Source organism: Cuculus canorus, chromosome 12, assembly GCF_017976375.1.
Source record: "Cuculus canorus isolate bCucCan1 chromosome 12, bCucCan1.pri, whole genome shotgun sequence".
Lineage (NCBI taxonomy): Eukaryota > Metazoa > Chordata > Aves > Cuculiformes > Cuculidae > Cuculus > Cuculus canorus.
In genome coordinates, this window is record NC_071412.1 from 13,179,406 (window position 1) to 13,197,250 (window position 17,845).

The 17,845-nt window shown below is 45.7% G+C and overlaps 1 long non-coding RNA gene across 10 annotated transcripts; it reads right to left on the minus strand.

Moving 5' to 3' along the window:
* Positions 1-2,971: 2,971 nt before the first annotated feature.
* On the minus strand, positions 2,972-14,144 carry LOC128853408 (uncharacterized). 10 transcript variants are annotated; one of them, XR_008451968.1, is made up of 4 exons: positions 14,001-14,144; positions 8,322-9,492; positions 5,837-8,218; positions 2,972-5,663 (listed from the first exon to the last, which is right to left on the minus strand). It is a non-coding gene; the product is annotated as an uncharacterized LOC128853408 (long non-coding RNA). The 10 variants fall into 10 exon arrangements; XR_008451960.1 differs by having other exon boundaries at positions 8,322-12,546; XR_008451967.1 differs by lacking the exon at positions 14,001-14,144 and adding an exon at positions 9,786-13,980 and having other exon boundaries at positions 8,322-8,441.
* Between the last annotated feature and the right edge of the window lie 3,701 nt (positions 14,145-17,845).

Sequence of the window (17,845 nt, forward strand, 5' to 3'; positions counted from 1 at the left end):
CCCTCCACCTCTTTCCCCTGTGGATTTTGCTCTTAATGCAATTGTTTGCAGCCTCACCTTTGGTAGTCAAGGCAGAAAGACTGTGAGGACAGTGTATGAGGCTAGAAAATTTCCTAAAGGGGTTTGATCCTGCAAAATGCTGGGGCTTTGCTTTCAGGATGGGCTCTTCTCAATGGAGAAGGGAGCTGGTCTCAGCACATTTTAAGCATGATTGGCATTTTCTGAAGCGATTTAGGAAGATTAAAAGGAAATGAATTTGTGCCTATAGAGCCAATGGAAGTATTTGTGCTCTCTCCCACCCTGTAGGGTGCTGCAGAGGAGTAGCATGTGCTCATTTTCAGAATATGTGCTACAGAAGAATTATCACTCGTCAGAGGAGATATGTGCTTAATGCAAAAAAGAGCCCAGGATTGCATAGCTGCTCGGCAGAGCCTGTAGCTGAAGCATGTTGTGATACCCCTGGGTAAAGATCAAACTGGAAAGGACTTACCGACATCTGATTCTCCTCAATTTTAGTTGGATCCAAATCTAGCAAAAGGGCATTTTTATGTCTGGTCACAGTCCAAAAAGATATAGCGAAATCACCTGGAGTTACAAATGTGTTGCAGAACCTGTCCCTAATCACATTAGGAGCTCTAAACTGTAAGGCTCGATTGTTTGCCAAATTAAATATTCTCCTTCAGTATTTGCAGAAAGGAATTGCAGTCTGTGAGTAATGTTTCTCATTTGGTATCAAAGTACTGTTTCTGTTTTATGGACCCAATCCTGAGCTTGGGGAAGGAGTCATTAAAAAGGCTTTGGTTTGTTGGGGAATGAGGGCGAGGTTACTCTGTCTTCACACCCACCTTGGGACTGGCATCCAGGGACCTGGGAGCTGACCCACGAGTTGTCCCTATCAGGCTGGTGCTACCTGCCTTGCGTGAAGCTGTGGTATTGGTGACACCCCACAGCAGTAGGTCTCAGACTATGTATTTTGGCTCTCAGTTTCCAACTGGGCTTCTGAGCCCTTGAGTCTCATGACGTCAAGCTTGCTTCTGTGGTTCTGAGAGAGAGGGTGGTTCTTGTTGGATTAGAGGTTGTGCTCAAAAAGACGGGAAGGCCACGTAATCCCAGGACTCTGGTCTCCAGAGCTTCAATGACAGCCCCATAGGACGAGAGGCTCGCTGCAGAAATGTCTGGCAGCTGCCTGGGGTCCCTCCAGCTGCTTCAATGCTTAACAGTGACCAGTGGACTTTTGCTTCAAGCTTCAGGTGCTCCCAGCCCTTTCTTTTGGTCCGCTCTAGTATTAGCAGCCACCAGCCGTGGACTCTGGTCTGCTGCTAGCCTGTGGTTTGTGCACAAACTCCTGGACTTCATATTCCTCAGTAAATGGATGAATCAAGTGATGCGGAGCTCTTGCAGCAGGTCGGAGGAAAGGACAGTGAAATCCAAGAAAACAAAATATTCAAAGTCAGCTGCTGAAAGGAGAAGCAAGGTATGAGACAGTTTAGAGACCTTTAAGTTCCCAGCCATTGTGGATGCAACTCATGGAGTATTCCTAAGCATAAGGCCAAACAATTACACTTACACTAAAGGAAGCACTTGCAGAGAGTCACCTTCCACCCCAGGGGAAGGAGAACCCAAAATGGCTTTATGCCAACTCATATTTCAAGCTAAGGGCAGGAGGGGTGGGAGAAGCAGAGCACTCCCTCCCAGGCTGCCCGACACTCCGCAGCCTGCCCCTGGCATGCCCCCTCCTCATCCCAAGGGAGGAAGCATGGGGCCGGGTTAGTAGCCGTGCCCTGGGGATTGTGCTCTGACTTCTTGCAAGGTCTTAATATGGCCCAGCTGGCAGCAATAATTGGAGAGTTATTAAATAACTGTCTGCAGTGACATACAATCTGCAGAGCACTGTACCAATTATTTTTCATCTGCTTCCCTCTTTCTCAACGTGTCTCTATCTACCCATCCTACCCTGCCGCGGTTCCCGTGAACAATTTACTGCACTGATTGTAGGGTACTGAGTTCTTCTGTAACAAAGAAACTACTTTATTTTCTGCCATGGTTAATGCCCCAATTTAATGAGTCCCTCATATCATTCTCACCACCCTAAATTAAAAGGTAGCCTATGCAATTAAACTGTTTAGGTTTCAGAATGCCCCTCTCATAGTTATCTGCGAAGTGGGTTCTAATGCAGCTGCTACTAATATTACTTGTATTAAAACTGGCAAAGGAAAAACCACTTTCATCTCTTTATTTTTAGTAGTGTGCCTTTACTTTCAATTAAGCTAATTATTTGCACCATCTTGTTCCTGATCATTGCCCCATGAGACTTCCCCAGGCAGGAAATATTTTACGCAATACCTGACTGTAGGTGCTTAGACCTTAATGTTTGTGCCTTTCAGGAGTGAGGAGAGAGCTAAGGTTTGCAACCAAATCTTAGCCTAATTTACTCCAGTATTAATCCAGAGTAAAGCTGTAATTTGCAATGAATTTACTCTAGATTTAAGCTTTGTTAGATCAGATTTTGCTTTTTTTTTCTTTTTTCTCCTTTTTTCCTTTTTCCCCCCTAAAATATAAGTTTAATGAAGAAAAGAAGCTCCCCAAAACTCTTCTCTTCAAATCTCTTCTTTGCATCTGAAGCATATTGCTGTATTACCAAGGGTCAGACAGTGACCTGCATTAACAGAGAATCCTGGGGGGCACCTGGATCCTTTCCATCAGAAGTAATTTCACCCATCCCTAACATCCAGCCCACTCGGGGTGAAAAGCAGCTGCTCTTTGAGGAGTTGAAAGAGGTTTGTTGGGTTGGGAGCAGATGGGGGACCCGCTGCACACAGCAGCATTGAGCAAAATGAGGGCTCAGACCCACAAATCCCTCCTAGATCCCACCTCATGCTCTGCGGGATTTTGTCAGGGTAGGGGAAGTACGGGCCCATGGAGAGACAAAAGATAAACACTGAAACAACAGCTGAGGAATGGGAGAGAATGTGTTTATTTTTAGGCAAAATGTAATTGCTCTCTGGATTCAGCTGAGTCAGTGAGTTATAGATCCCAATCTCGCAACCCTTGCAGGGGTCAGGATTCTTCTCCACCGGAGGCGCAGCGCTGGAAGCAGCAGGTCAGGCACATCAGCTGGGAGGTTCCCTCTTATTTGCATCGGTGCAGGGAGAAGGATCCAGCCCAGCAACCTCATCCTCTGAAGCGCTCCCACAGGTAAGCGCTGGCGCATTAGCAGAGTTATCTCTTGCAAAAAGTGCTGTAGACTTCAGGAACCAGAATTTCTTTTGTTCCCAAAAAGTCAAAACAGAAGCACAAATAAATGGCATAAGAAAGAGATTTTTTCTGCCATTTAACTGAGAAAGTCTCTGCAGCAATCTCATTACATTTAGGATGCATCTGCAGTGAAGTTTCTTCATGCCCCAAACCTGTTGAGTTCCAATATTCGTTTTAATGATCTCATTTTATAACTAATGGAAAGAAAAACAATGCATTCACTAGAAATGAGATTAGAAATGGGAGGGGAGTGAATTACAACTGCAAGAGTTTGTAGTTATTCCAAGGAAGATAAATCTGATTTTAAGTGGTATCCAGTGAAACAATGTCTTACTAGGAATAAAACAAAACAAACACGGTTTTGTTGATAAATAAAAGTGTGAGGCGGTGGCAGGGAGTGTTTTCTAACACTAGTTGGTTGTCGTAGTATCTTGGGGCTAATGATACCTAGGTTTTATTCTTGGCCTTGCCATTGTCTTACCGCAGTAAATCATTTAACACCCTGTGCTGAAGTTGCAGCACAACCTGGAAAATCAAGCGCCAATGAACAAATGTACAAATGATGTCAGTGTGGAACTCTTGGTAAAGTTGTCTCTGCCAGGCTTCTACCTCAATAGGATCATGAAGTCTGGAGTGCATAATGAAGTGGAAGGTGCAAATTAGTGTCATTTCAGCAGCCCACACAATGTGTCAGACTATTGTGGGACATGCTGTCGCTGGGAGAGAGATTTTAATTTGGGACTGGATCTAATATGGCAGTGAACCTCTTCTACATCTTCCAGTGTAGACACGATGCCAGTGTTGGCTTGAAAAGTCATCTTTTTTTTTTTCTTCTGCGCCTTTGGTCAGCTTGCCTGTCTGCATGAGTAACAGACAGTAGAAGAGGTGTTTGCTCTGCAGAGCTCTCCCAAGTACCTTCTCCATCTGTTCCTCACGGAACAAGGAAGGGACCATATCAGGGATTGACAAGAGAGACTGAACTGCAAACACCCACCAGCTCAACAGCATGGTATCACCACCATATTTGTTCTCACCTGATCAAAACCAGATTGGTCTTTTCCATCTTGTACCTAGATGACTAGGAGGGAAGCACTGGCATGAACTGTAACAGGATGGGGTGAGGTATCCCTAGAAAGAATGTACACCCAGGAGCTGGCATGCACCGAGCCAGCGTACATGGAGCTGCACGAAACAATGCCGCAATCAGCAGCCACCACGTGGGCTGGAGCTGGAGAGTGGCCGACCCTCCTAGCTGGGGAGCTAATGATTCCCTTCAGGATTGCATCATTAGATTCAAACTGAGTCATTATGAGGTGATTTGGGAAAACAAGTCAGAATTTATTACTGAGTAAACATGTTGGAGCTGTTCCAAGAGTCTCCTGTCAGGTAGATGCTCAGGGGCACAGCCAGCGCCTCGCTCCCAAGGGCACAAGCGGCTCTTCCCTCAGTGGCAGCAGCCAAGATCCATGGCCAATGTGGGCTGGCAGGATTCTCCTCTTACACCACTCACAGCTGCTTTCTGCCTGCACCCCGTCATCTACTTTCCCCAAGACACTAATTAAAGAATAAACAAACCCTAGGGCAGAGACACTGAAATCATGCAATTTGCACCCGTCCAATCCTTGGATAAAGCCTCAACCTCTCTCAGCAGTTACGGCGTCCTGTCCTCCGGCGACGTAGCTGCCCTCAGCCCCTTTGCTCTGGCGAGCCAGTGAGGGGTTTGCCTGCCCTGCTCTCTGCCTGCTGCTGTTGGTGCCTCTGCCAAGTGGGCACAACTTTGCATGGCCCTTTGCATGCTGGGTCTCTTCTACAGTCAGGAAAAGCATTTTCAGCACAGTGGAGGGGCTGGAAATTGAGTTATCTCCACGTGCCAGCCGTTTTGTAATGGGTTCGGCATTTATTTTGGAAACCCAATAAAACCACACAGTTGGTGTCATCAGCGTTTGGGCTACACTTTGTGTTGTGAAGCTGCCACTGTGCCACAGGATCTGTACACCAAAGTTGCCAAGTATTGGCTTCAAAATGCTGGGTGCTGACAGCCACATCCTTGGTGAGGGCAGAGAATGGGTGCGAAGGATGGCTAAAGGTTCAAGAGAGCAGCAAAAGGAGCTTTGGGAGCAATCCAAGGCTTGATTGTAGGTTGGCATGACCAACACTGACACGCCTGCCTGATCATCAGTAAGCAAAGGTTAATTATTCAGGAAGTTCACAAACACCTACCAGGAGGGCATATTAACATCAGCTCGATAACTATGAAAACCAGGGGTGGATGGATACAAGCCCATTACTTACCTCTGCAGAAAGGTTTTGTCCTCAAAAAGCTGCTGCGAGAGACTGAGCCGTCACCACTGAAGATGATCTGGAGACTTTGTTAATATGTTTATAAAGATGTGAGGCCTGAGTGTTTACTGAAAAAGAGCATAATGACGTCTTTGCAAATAAAATAAGTAAATGTTTGCCTAGTGAGGGAGAAAATCAGTTTAGAAATACATTAATGGTGAAAGTCCTCAAGAATCAAATATGGTGAGGACAGTGAAGCCTCAGTGAGGTGAGCCAGAGGTAAAGACAGTAAAGGACAGACCTGCTGAGCTTCTGTAAGTAATTTTCTAGAGCACTCCATGCCATAGCTGTTTGAAGAGATGATGGATGGTTGATCCCGCATAAAACCTCTGCCATCTCAGTGTGAGTCACTGGGAATGAGGAGATTTAGAAGAATGGAGCAAGGTAGCACAGTGAAAAAGAGAATTTCAAACACAGGGCTCAGGGCAGAACAGCCCTCTCGTTACTCCTGCCCCACACCGTACTTACCATAGGACTGGAAACTGAAGAAAAGGCTTTGCATGTCCTCACAGCTGCACCTGTCCGTGATGCCAAAGCCATGCAGCACATGTCTTGGACAGTGCGGGGGCAGTCCATCCACCCTCTGCCCCGTGGCTGCAAGTGCAGGACTGCCCGTACTGGGTTGACCCTTCAAAGCTCTCACCATAAAATGAGGTCACCTTTGTGAAGTAGGGGTTGCAGCTCAGGGAGGTTCTTTTTCCTCAAACTCCTGGTGAAAAGCAGCAGCTCCCAGGTAGGTCAGTTGTTTGCGTGAGGGAGAAACTTGGTAAAATCTTGGTGAATTCGGGTATAAAGGGTTTCCTTTGCCTCCTCAGCAAAACAATGTTTTACTACAAATAACTGCATACCTCCAGCCTTGTTCTGTCCTGGGCGATGCTTAAACTGTCAATAATCATAAGGCTGCTGTCACAGTGCTGCTCAATGGGGTTGACAGATTATATCTCTAAAGTCCCTTTATTGGACCTTGTTCCCAGAAAAGCTTGCAAATTGCTCTGATCTTACCAGACAAAGGCGTTGCTCACTCTCGGAGTCCTTGGATATCCTACACAATAAGGTAGGAATTGGTGAGAATTACCTGAGATAAAATATCCCTTACAACATCAAAGTTCCTGATCTCTTAGCTGTCAGCTACAGGTATGTGAAAGTCCTGACAGGCTGAAGATGGAAGGAAGAGATAAAGCAAAAAAGAAGGGGGGGGAAAGGGAGGCGGAAAAAATATCTGAATGAAACTTTATATCATTGGATTTGGCACAAAAATTTCAGTGCAACGGGTCTATACGGGTAGCTGGGGTGTGTGCAAGGCAAGAGGCTTTCTCTTTTTCAAATGAATAAGCAACAGCTGATACCAGGTGGCCAAGGATGGATCCTGATCTCCATTACACCAATGGATAAAGGAAGCAGAGTAACAGAGATCAGGATATGGCTAAATAATGATCATACAATCTTCTCCATCTCCGTGCTCTCAGCTCTTGGTTGTTTTTCCTGCTAAGACGGCTGAAAAGTGTCAGCTTTGGAGGGGGGTATGCTGGTATAACACAAGACCATGTCTTTTTGCCATTTTTGCTCTGTACATCTAATCATTAGTCTCCCTGCGGAGGGTTGACCTCCCTGTGTTGTTTGCAGTAGCTATGGCAGGAAAGCTGGGAATGGACTTTTACTCAGTGCAGCCCAACCTGGATTGGCAATCTGATTGCAAAAACTCAGGGTTTTGGCAGTAAATCCACAGGTAAGTCTGAACTCATTCCATAGAAACAGATTCAAGGAGGTTGAGCTGAAATGAGATCCGATGTGTTTGTTTAAAACCTTGCCTTTTCACACTGCAAAGACTGGGCAGACCTTCCCTCTGCCCACTGCTCCCACCCACCTAATCCTCCTCCTAGGACTGTTTTAGAGCAGATCAAATACCTTTAGGTTCTTAGGAAGTACTGGTTCTTGGCAAATGCACAAAATACTTTTCTCAAATGACATAAATATTGTATGTTATTGGCTGCCTTGCCAAAATGCAAACACGCACATGCACTCCTAACTAAGCAACATTCTTTAAAAGTTAAGATCATTGCTTAGGAAGAAATATATAGCATTTTATAAACCCAAATTGATCGTGCCCTGTGTGTGTTGAAATATGTACAAAAATGGGACCCCAAAACTCCATTAAACCACTTCTGAGACAATCTACCACTGCACCTTTATATTGCACAGAGGGGTTTAACAACCCTTCTCCAGGAAAATGTTTTACTAGGTAACAAAAAAAAAAAAGTTATTGAAAACACATATATTTGATACTTTTGGCAATTCGTTTTACTACTCGCATTTCCAATTCATTGGTATAGTTCATGAAAAAAAATATTTTTGCAGTTGGGTCATGTTATTATTTCTCTAATTTTTTTCTACTTGAAAGTCACTATAGGATTTCTTTCTGCAAAACAGAAGAGACAGACAAAAGCTGCTTGCCCAGTTTGGGGATCTTGTAGGTATTTTAAGGAAACGGGGTCTGCTGGAAGCGTAGAATTCATACAGACATGCCTACAGGAAATTATGGCATCTTTCTGCATTTCTATGCAACCAACATCATATATGAACCAGATAAAAGAGAGCCAGAGGAAGAACTGGTATGTTGAACCTCCTAAGGAAGAAAAGAACGTATAATTTAATAGGCAATATTAAAATCTTTTTAAAAAATTAGGTAATTTTTGCATCTGACCACCCAAACCGTCCCTGGCACTCACCTGTTGTGTGATGTGGATAACTTGCTTCCTCTCATCCTCTAGAACTTCTCCTCTCAGCTGGTGTGAACACACCTCTCCAGGTGAAAGCCTGGCTTGAATTTGGCCTGCCCACAGGTGATCCTAGAAGGCGGCAAAGGAAGGGAGAAGGGGAGATAAGCTCTTCCTAAATCAGATTAACAACACATCTGCACTGCAAACTTAACTTGGGCTCAGATTCAGGTCTGCTACAGGTCTTTTTTCCTACCTAGAGAATGACTTTTCACACAAAGCTGCTTATGCTTTATGCCCGTTTTACCTGGTCATCATGGAAACAGGGACACGTGCTGGGCTTTTGCTTTCCCTTGGGGAGGTAAGACACCTATTTTGAAACAAACCTAAACCATAGGCATGAACCTTCAGTGCCTGCCTGCAATCCATCCTCCCATCGCCCTCCCCTCCTGCCTCTTTCCTTCACTATTGCCAAGACGACTTTGATGGAGAGGCTCTGTTTACTAATGCACAAAGAACCAAGTGACGTATGCCCTCGGAAGAACTGGTACCATGCAGGCCTGGTGACAGCAGCAGCACAGAGACACTTCGCCAGCTGTGGCTCCCCAGGGTGGTCACTGATTCCTGAACCCTGATGCTGGTCACCGATGAAGACCAACACTGAAAATCCACACAGGAATTTCTGCTTGTTTAACCCAACTTGTCCTGGACTGTGTATGTGCTGACTTCTGATGAGCTCACTTCTCCACAACACTACAGGTAAGTCTAACCTAAGTCTAACATTTATTTTGAGGTAGATACTGTAAGCACGTACAAGCATGATATGTCCTTGTCTGTCTAGAGAACAGTGATTTTCCCTTTCAAATGCTTCCTGTATGACAATTTTGTGAGGTCCCTGCTTCTTGCCAGATGATCTTCTCACTGCATTTGTTTCCTGCTGTGCATGTAATTATGACCATGAAAGTCCATCAGCAAAAGTGCAATCAATTTGAAAGATTAATGAATCTCACACTTCCCCTCTCTCCTCCCCCCCAAAATTAGAAAGCCCACTCTGTATTTCTAGCACACATCTATCATTACACACTCCCGGGTCTCAGGTAAATTAGCAACCTGATTCTTTTCCCTGCTGTCACTTAGAAGAAAAGGGCTTCTTATTTGCCATCCAAGGAAAAGTACAGTAAACCTAGAACGAGATAAAAGGGAAGTAATCAAATATATTTAACTGTACTCAGCCAAATCCCATTATTTGTATAGACGTTAGCTGGTGCATTTGAAGATTTAGGATAGCCTTGCCTCTATTAGGAAATAGTACTGCTTGATTGAAAAGCACAATTTCTGAGCTAATGTTTTTCTGCTTACCTAAAAAGAGAAGTTTATCTTTATATATACACTTATGTATGTATGAATTCCCATGTTGAGCTTGGTAGGTATTAAAAAAAAAGAGAAGAAGTTAGACGTCCTTTCTCTTCCACTAACCATGAACATTTGAGATGAATGCAACATCTCTCTGTTTTTCTATCATAGATGGGAAATGTCTCTTTGGTGGGAGAAGTTTCCTTGGATTGTCCTCACTTCTACCTGAAGGAAATGGAGAAAATCATTTTAAATTAATCACCTCCAACATACCAGAGGGCACTGGTTCTCTGTTCTTGTGCAGAAGAACAGCTTATGGGTTATAGGGAAAACGTAGCTGAGCAGCCACAGTAAAGGAACATGCTGGGAGTATCTCATAGAGATAACAACCATGGTGAGGGTTGTAGGAGAACACAGAAAGCCTTCAATTGGTGCTAGAATTGGAAAATACATGGACAACATCACGGCAGTGCTTATAGAAGGGGTGCTCCTTCCCTTGGCAGTTGGCTGTGTGGGAAAGGAAGAATGCGCCACCTCTAGACGGCTGTGCTGGATGGTCACATGCACAAGTACCTTCCTCTTCAGCACTCCCTCCAGTGCCAAAATACACAGAGTACAGGGATCAAGACTAATCCACTTGGGAAATACAGAAAAAATACATCCTTGCTCTCATCCACTGGACCGAGTATTCTCTCAGGTTTCCCTGGGCAAACAGTGCAGGTTTTGCTGTCAAACCATTCCATGAAGGTGTTCCAACACAAACATTAAAATCCAGGTTCATAGGCTGAGAAAAAACCTTCCCTGGACTGTGCCTCTGCCAGCACATAGCTTCTCTCATCTCTCTTTTGTGCTCAGAAGACATTGGGGTTTTTTGCTAACCAACCAGGTAAGTCGCTGTTGCTCTTCAGGATGCCCTGTATCTTCAGGATGATGAACTAACTCACCCTGATGTAAATGGGCACAACAAGATGAGATACATTCTAGTCCCAGGTTCAGTTTTCCCATGCTCAGAGGAAATATTACAACTCAGTGTTGTTTCAGTACTTTGGGGAGAAGAAGGAGGGAGACAAGAGTCCCCACATTGGTTTTACGTGCCTGAGTCAAATTACTCTCCCTTCTGCAGGGCTTCTTCTGAAATAACAGATCTTACTGTAACCAAATATTGCCATCCAGGAAAGCCATTTTGCAACCAGCAAGGAAGCGTCTTCCTTCTCAGCAGCCACTGAAAAGGCCCTTTGTTCTTGTGCTGAACACCTGGAGAGGGTTATCAGCAGTGGCCTCTCTGGGCCGGCGCGCTAAGCAGCTGTGACAAGACCCAGTGGCATTGGCACCTGGGAGCTGCTGGCACCTGAAAACCATCCTGTCTGGGCCATTGTGTGGGCAACTTTGGGTTGTCCCCCTCTTCCATGGGGACCAGAGAAATTAGTATGGCCTTTGTTCTCTTTTATTTCCCATCCTAACATGAACAGCCTCATTCCAAACAGTCTTTAGACAGTCTTGAGGAGGTGACACCTCTGTAGGGAATGGAGAACAAGCCTTGGGCATTACTGTGCCTTTCTGGAGAAACTGGTAATGTGAGCGGCAAAGGGCTGACACAGAGCACTGGCATCCTGTGCACATGGTTTGAAACTACACCTCGATGAGAAAAAGGTGGAACTGTTGACTGGCATCGAGGGTAGGGCATCTACCAGACAGGGAGTGGCCTGATGTGACCTGGGACAGGACTGCATGGCAGGCTGGCCCTGGGCACAGCTTTCTGCTCTGTCTGTACAGTCATCACCACTTCTCTTTGTGTCCGTGAAAAGACAGTCATACCCATGTCTGCTTGGAAATTAAAGGAAACCCAGCTCATCCAACTAGCAGGGAATTGCCCAAGGGCAGAGTGTTCCTTTCAATAAGAGCTACCTGACGGTAGAACTGCACTGTATAAACCATCACGGTCAGGGAAATCAGCTTCAAAACCTGAAAGATTTTCATTCTTTTGCTGCATTTTACATGATTAAAAGAAAAATCTGCACAAGTGGAGGAAACCTGGAGAGCCAGAAAGCCAGAGCTGTCAGGGCAACCTGGAGGGTTGCCTACACCAACTGAGTCTGTGCTGGGTCTGTGAGGATTTTACCAGTAGTCTCAGTAGAAATTATATCTGCAGCCTGTAAGTTATTTAGCAGGTCTAGGCCTAAAGGCTTTTCTCTGTGTATTGATTTTTCCACTAAAGTCACAGGCAGGACACCCCATGTCACAAAAACAACAGCAAAGAAAGAAAATAGGTCATTCTTCCTTTCCTGGTAATCCAGATAAAATACTGACTCCTACAAAGGAGTCATACATTGGGGGATTTCAGCAATGCCTCATCGCAGGATGCAGAGCTCTGCGAAGTATTCATTCTGCAGTAGTTCTGCCAAATATCGAGAGCAAATTGCATAATGTGAGAAGGGACAGACCACAGCCAAAGCTTCAGCCTCTGCAGTGGCAGATCAGGGTTAACAACACGAGTGCTTCCATCCAAGATGGTGTCGTTTCCATTTTCTTTGGACTGTAGCAGTGAAAGAATAAACATTTTAAAACGTTCAAATGAGACCTTTGAGTGCCAGCACTGAATGCCCGTGAGGTTAAAATAAACTGACAAAATAACATCCTGCAAAAGCTTTACCTGGGACAAACCACGATTCCCATGTTCATGGTCAGGCAGCTGGTAGCGTAAGGGCCACTTTAAACCTTGGTGTCTGTCCAGACACCAGTACCAGCTCTCCCATGGCTTTATGTTTGCATCTCTTTCTAACATTCCTCCCTTTCTTCCTTTCGAAGGGAAAATTTCCAGGTTTGTTCCTTTTAACTTTGTTCACGGTAGCACTCTTGACAGAAGGATTTAGTGTCTATTTAGTGTCTTTGCAAGGAAAAGGGAGAAACTTCTCAGTTACATAAAAGTTTGTATCAAAATTCAAGAATCCAGATTAATTATAGAAGCCTTGCCTTGTATCATTCAATTTGTTTGAATAGCTTTAAAGATTAAGCAGATCCAAGGCCTAACAGAACCAGAGCCAGTAAGACAATAGCTGAGATTTTCCTTTGAAACAAAATATACAGGTGGTTTCTGTGAGTTTCTGTGTCTATCTGCCCGGCTTTTTTATTTTTATGTCGTATCCAATATCACAGAACCTGGCGGTAGAAATCATATAGCAATTTGTGAAAGCTCGTTGCTGTTCTAGATATCATATAGTCTGTTCCACACCAGCAAAGACAAAACCAATGCCTTTACTCCTCCAGTTTTCATTCAAAGGATAATGATCTCTGGTAACAAAATATTTGGCAGTAGCATTATTTAAAATGCACAGAGGAAATGTTTGTCCCTAATTCAAGGGACTGTGGTCACACAGTCTCTATTCACTTGGTATTTACCAACGATTGCCAAGGGCTAATCTACAAAAAGCCCAGAGTTAAGTTTATCACACTCCATCCTCAACCCATCCCATTGTAAGGGAGAAAAAAAGAGTAATTACTGAATTTCTTTGTGGCCAGAGAACTTATAAACTCTGTGTTTTACCCAGCAGGCTGTAATGACTCCTTCGGTAAATATCTAATTAGGTGGTTGGGGTGGGTTTTTTTTTTCCTGTCATCGCATACTTTGGTGTTTTAAAATCCCTTCGCATTAATCGACTTCTCGAGTTTTCCAACTTTCTCACTCGCGCAGGAGAGAGAAGTAAGAAAAAAAAAAAGCCGAGGGGAGATTTCGGTCGTGGGAACAGGAGTCAGAGATGGGGATTTGCAAAGGCTAAAGGCAAATCCTCCCCGAAATCTCCATCCGAAACACCGAACACCGCAGCCACGACGCGCCTGGGACCGCAGGCTGAGCAGCGCCGGTTCGAGGGGGAAACCGCCGTTTGGGGGGTCCCTCCCCGAGAACCAAAAGCAGTTAAAACACTGCGAAAGACACAGCCTGGCGGTAACTCGTTTGAAAAACAAAAACAAAACAAAAAACTACAGGTTTGCTTTTAATTGTGCAAATCCAGAACTTGGGAAGTTTTCCCGGCCCCGGGTCGCATCCCGTCGCCCGCCCGGCACCGCGACCCCCCGTTATTCCTCGAGGAGCGGTGCGAGCCCTGCTGGGTGATGCTGCGGGGTGGGGAGGAAAGCCCAGGTGGGGAGAAACTGCCCCGGGAACGTGGGAGAGGAGCCGGGCACCCACCGCGCTCCGCTTCTCCCTTTGGGCAGAGATGCTCGGCGACAGCGAGGACCGCGGGGAGAGGAGGAAACGGCGCATCTCCGGCCGAGAAAGAGCAGAACCGGTGCCTTGGGGAAAGAACTGCTTAGGGGAAAGCTACCTTCTCCGGGGAAAGCTACCTGCTCCGGGGAAGCACCTCGCTGCGAGCCACGGGGACGGTGCCAGCCGCTTCCCACCTCGGTCCCAGCAGCCGTCGCCTCCCCGCAGCATCGCTGCTCCTCCGGGCACCCCGGGGACCCCATCACCACCGCCTCCCGAGTTTAAACCCGGTGAGATTAATCGAGTTGTGGTTTTTTTTTTTGTTAATCAGACCTCGCCGAAGTGCCAGGCCTGAGCTGGAAAGGGCTGGGATCCCCCGGGGTGCCGGGCTCAGCCCCCGGGGATGGGGGGGGCTCTGCTCCTCCCCTGCACCCTCGATCTCTCCTGCCCTCTTCTCCCTCGTTAGGAAAGTGTTAGGAAGTTGCTGAAGTGCGAAATGAGCCTGCGAAATCTCGTTGTCCTCATTAAACTCTGACAAGGAGGGTGACAAGAAGCAGCGGAGGGGAAACAATGCGGGCAGTGTTGGGGAGAGCCCCGCGCCGGGGGCAGCCTTTGTGCCCGCCAACAAAAGCTCTTGTTTGCATGTGTTAAAGTCCATTAAACCGCGGCAGCCCCAGGTGCAAACGCCAGCCCGGAGCGGCCACGCAACCTTCGGCGCTGGGCGGCACCGGGGCTTTGCCCCCGAACGCCGGGATGGTCGCGGCACCGGGGCTGCACGCCGAGGGCTCCTTAATGAGGGCTCGGGGCTGGCTCTTCATTAACAGGCTTGTTCGGCATGCGTGCAGACCTGGGTGGGTTTCTCTCGCTTTTCTGCGTGCCCCCAGATCCGTCTGCCCCCCGCCCCAAGCTGCTGCGGGAGGACGGGACACAATGTTCCCTATTGTGTCCACTGAGACACGGATGGGACCCGGTGTGAAAGAGCCCGGCAGACATGTGCCGTGATTCGGTTTGCTCTGCTCTTCTCATCAAGGTATGTTGGGACGTTGTGGAGTAGAGGAATCCTCATAGAAAGCAACCCCAAGGTTAAGAGGACGGTGGTTTTTCAATGCGTGGTTCGAGGAGCAGAATTCAACCCAAAACGTGCGAAAGAGAGGGCCTGTGCAAAGATAAACCACAGAAAAACAATCCCGTCTTGCACAGGTCAAAGCCTACAAGAAACAACCTCACCACACTGTTAGCTTTTCAAAGAACTGGCACGGGGCTTCGTCCAAGAAAAAGTATTTCCAGGTCCTGTTGCAACAAGTCCACATGGCTTCATCCCCAGTGGGTCTGCCTGGATATGCCCCTTGGCTATTTTAAAATGTGCTGGTAATAACAATTCGTTACAGTTGATAGAACTGGGAGACTTGCCTTTTATTTTGCAATTAGACTGTGATCTGGCAAACACTATGCACTGTAAGCATGTGAGTAGCTCTGCTGGAGTCATCTGGGACTGCTCATGTGCTTAACGTTAAGCCCATGGGAGTTTGCAAGATCAAGGCCTGAAATGGTATCTTCTTTAAGGATATTTGTTTACCTGCTCTGTTCTGTATTCTTCTAGATTTGTGATGCGTCCTGCAAAACTGTTTCTCTGGGAAGACGCGAAGTGGCTGGAGTCAGCTGGGCACAGCTCACAAGTAGCATTACAAAGCCAAATGCTTCTTCCTGTAAACAAACATTGTTTGCAGGAGCTTGATTGGGGAAGACATCATGGCACTGGGTACGTTGCGTTGCAAAGGGTTCAGCTGTGCGAGCCTCTGTGTACTGAGGCGTTAAGGCAGAATCGTTGGGCATTGGGCCCAGAACAGATGTGGCGATGAGTGAGAGCGAAGACACAAGGAAGAAAGAGCAGAAGAAGAAAGCACATTTTAGGTTTCTCAGTTCCTGACTAGGCAATCACCGCTTCCAAAACCCAAGTATTGGCCCCAACTGCCTCTTATCGAGAGAAAGTAGGAAGCAACATGATCTGTGGAGAAAACAAACATATTTGTTTTTTCATTTGCCAATCCTGCAAACAATAGCTGTTTGTAGGCAAATAATCCTCAGGTCTGCATCGCTAGATCAACGCAGGGAGTGGTTCCTGTCGGCTTCATGGTGCCAGACACACTGAATGGTTTGTAATGGAACAGGGCCTTGAACTTCTTCACAGAACAGACCTTATCTTAGTAGGTTATCGTGCACTTGCTTCTGTTGCTGCTCCCACTCTCCTCATCTTCCAATGTCAGGCCTGGCAGGGAGAGGTGAAAGCAAGAGGAAATAGAAGTTGTTTTAATAGAAAAGACTCCAAAATGTTCAGCTGTTTGTTATTTCCTTGCCATTAACTTTTCCAATTTACTTTTGGAGACAGGCAAACTAAAGGGAAGGGCAGTCCTTGTGCACAGTCATAGTTTAATACCTAAGATATGCATGCAGAAAAATAATTTGATAGAGGATTTTGCTTCGTGAAGTAATTACAGTGCGAAGTCTAAAAAGGCTGCATTTTTCTTCAGCTGCCAAAGCCCTGGTCTGCTTCATGAGGTCACGTTTAGGCTTATAGATACTTACACAAACGGCATCTCAGTATCTTGTATCACTTCACCTTTACTGATAGATTTTGTGGAAGTGGAGAGGAATGGGAAATGAAACTGTTCTTCAGTCCCTGGTGTGTTAAAATGGAAGCATGAGAAGGGCAATAGAAATACTGTGAGAGCACTGAGTTCATGGGGTAAGGCTGCTTCAAACTTTAAGATATATCCAATGCCTGCAACGCTTCTCCAGTAACATCACAGCCCAAGTAAGGTTGGATTAACTTAAAAAAACCCTATGTAATACATGGGATTTCCAAAGAATCTTCAGGACAGCCTAATCCTTTATGAAGAAAAAGTATCTCTCTGGATTCCAATCCTTTCAAAACTGCATGTGAACACTTTGATAAACTGAGTAGAACCTGTCCTGGCATAACACGAGAGACTTTGTCATTAACTTTGTCTCATTTGCAATGTCTTCCACGGCCAAAAGCAGCAGTCCAGTTATCACCATTTCTCCTACTTCTTTTATAGGGCAACTGATCACGTTTGGCCTCAATGAACTCAGCAAAAACTTGTGTAGAAGCCAAACTTTTAAGCAGCAGTGATTACCATTAAATAGCTACATAATTGGTTAGATAGGTTAATAAGCAAATATGTGCCTTCATTGCTAAATATCTTCTCCCAACGGGTATATAAAGGACTATTTCTCCATCTTTGTGTTATCTGAGTGTGGAATAAAGAAGCCAGCCCAGTAAGAGTGGACAGGGTTGAGGGAGCTCACTACACTCTGTTTGTTTTGGGGTCTGGAATGGATCTCAGGATTTTGCAGCCGGAAATTGTTTGGAAAAACAAACCAAACCCACTGGCAAAGCACTGTCTCACACCCTTCAAATGGCCAGCCCATATCAATCAAGCAGTCCACTGCTGCTACCAGGGAGCCTGTAAAATGCCAGTCATGTTATATTTCAAAACAGTTCACCCTGCTGCTAACCCATGTCGTGGTGAATTTGATCAAGAATGATGAAATTGGTGATTTTTAAGTTCGCTTAGAAAAATGAACACAAACCCTAGAGAACTACACAGAGACAACAAAGTTACAGGAACGGTAGGTTTACAAAATCTGGCACAGAAAAATAAGAAAATTCCTACATTAAAGTCACATAGGAGCAGTGCCCAGTCGGCTGCACATTCTACCTTATCTGAGTGTTTAGGTGGGAGATCTTCAGATCTGGCTTGTTGCACAATTACTGTGTAGCTGAGCTTAGTAGACGCTGAACTCCAAACGCATATTATCCAAAGTACTCAGACTGTAGGTGACTCATATCAGGAATTCAAAATTATTAAGACTCTTTTCTTAATTCGTCACTGTTTGCCTTCTTTCCTCACTGATAATACAGGGTCAGCATCCTCTCAAAACTGCTGGAAGGGAAATGTGTGTG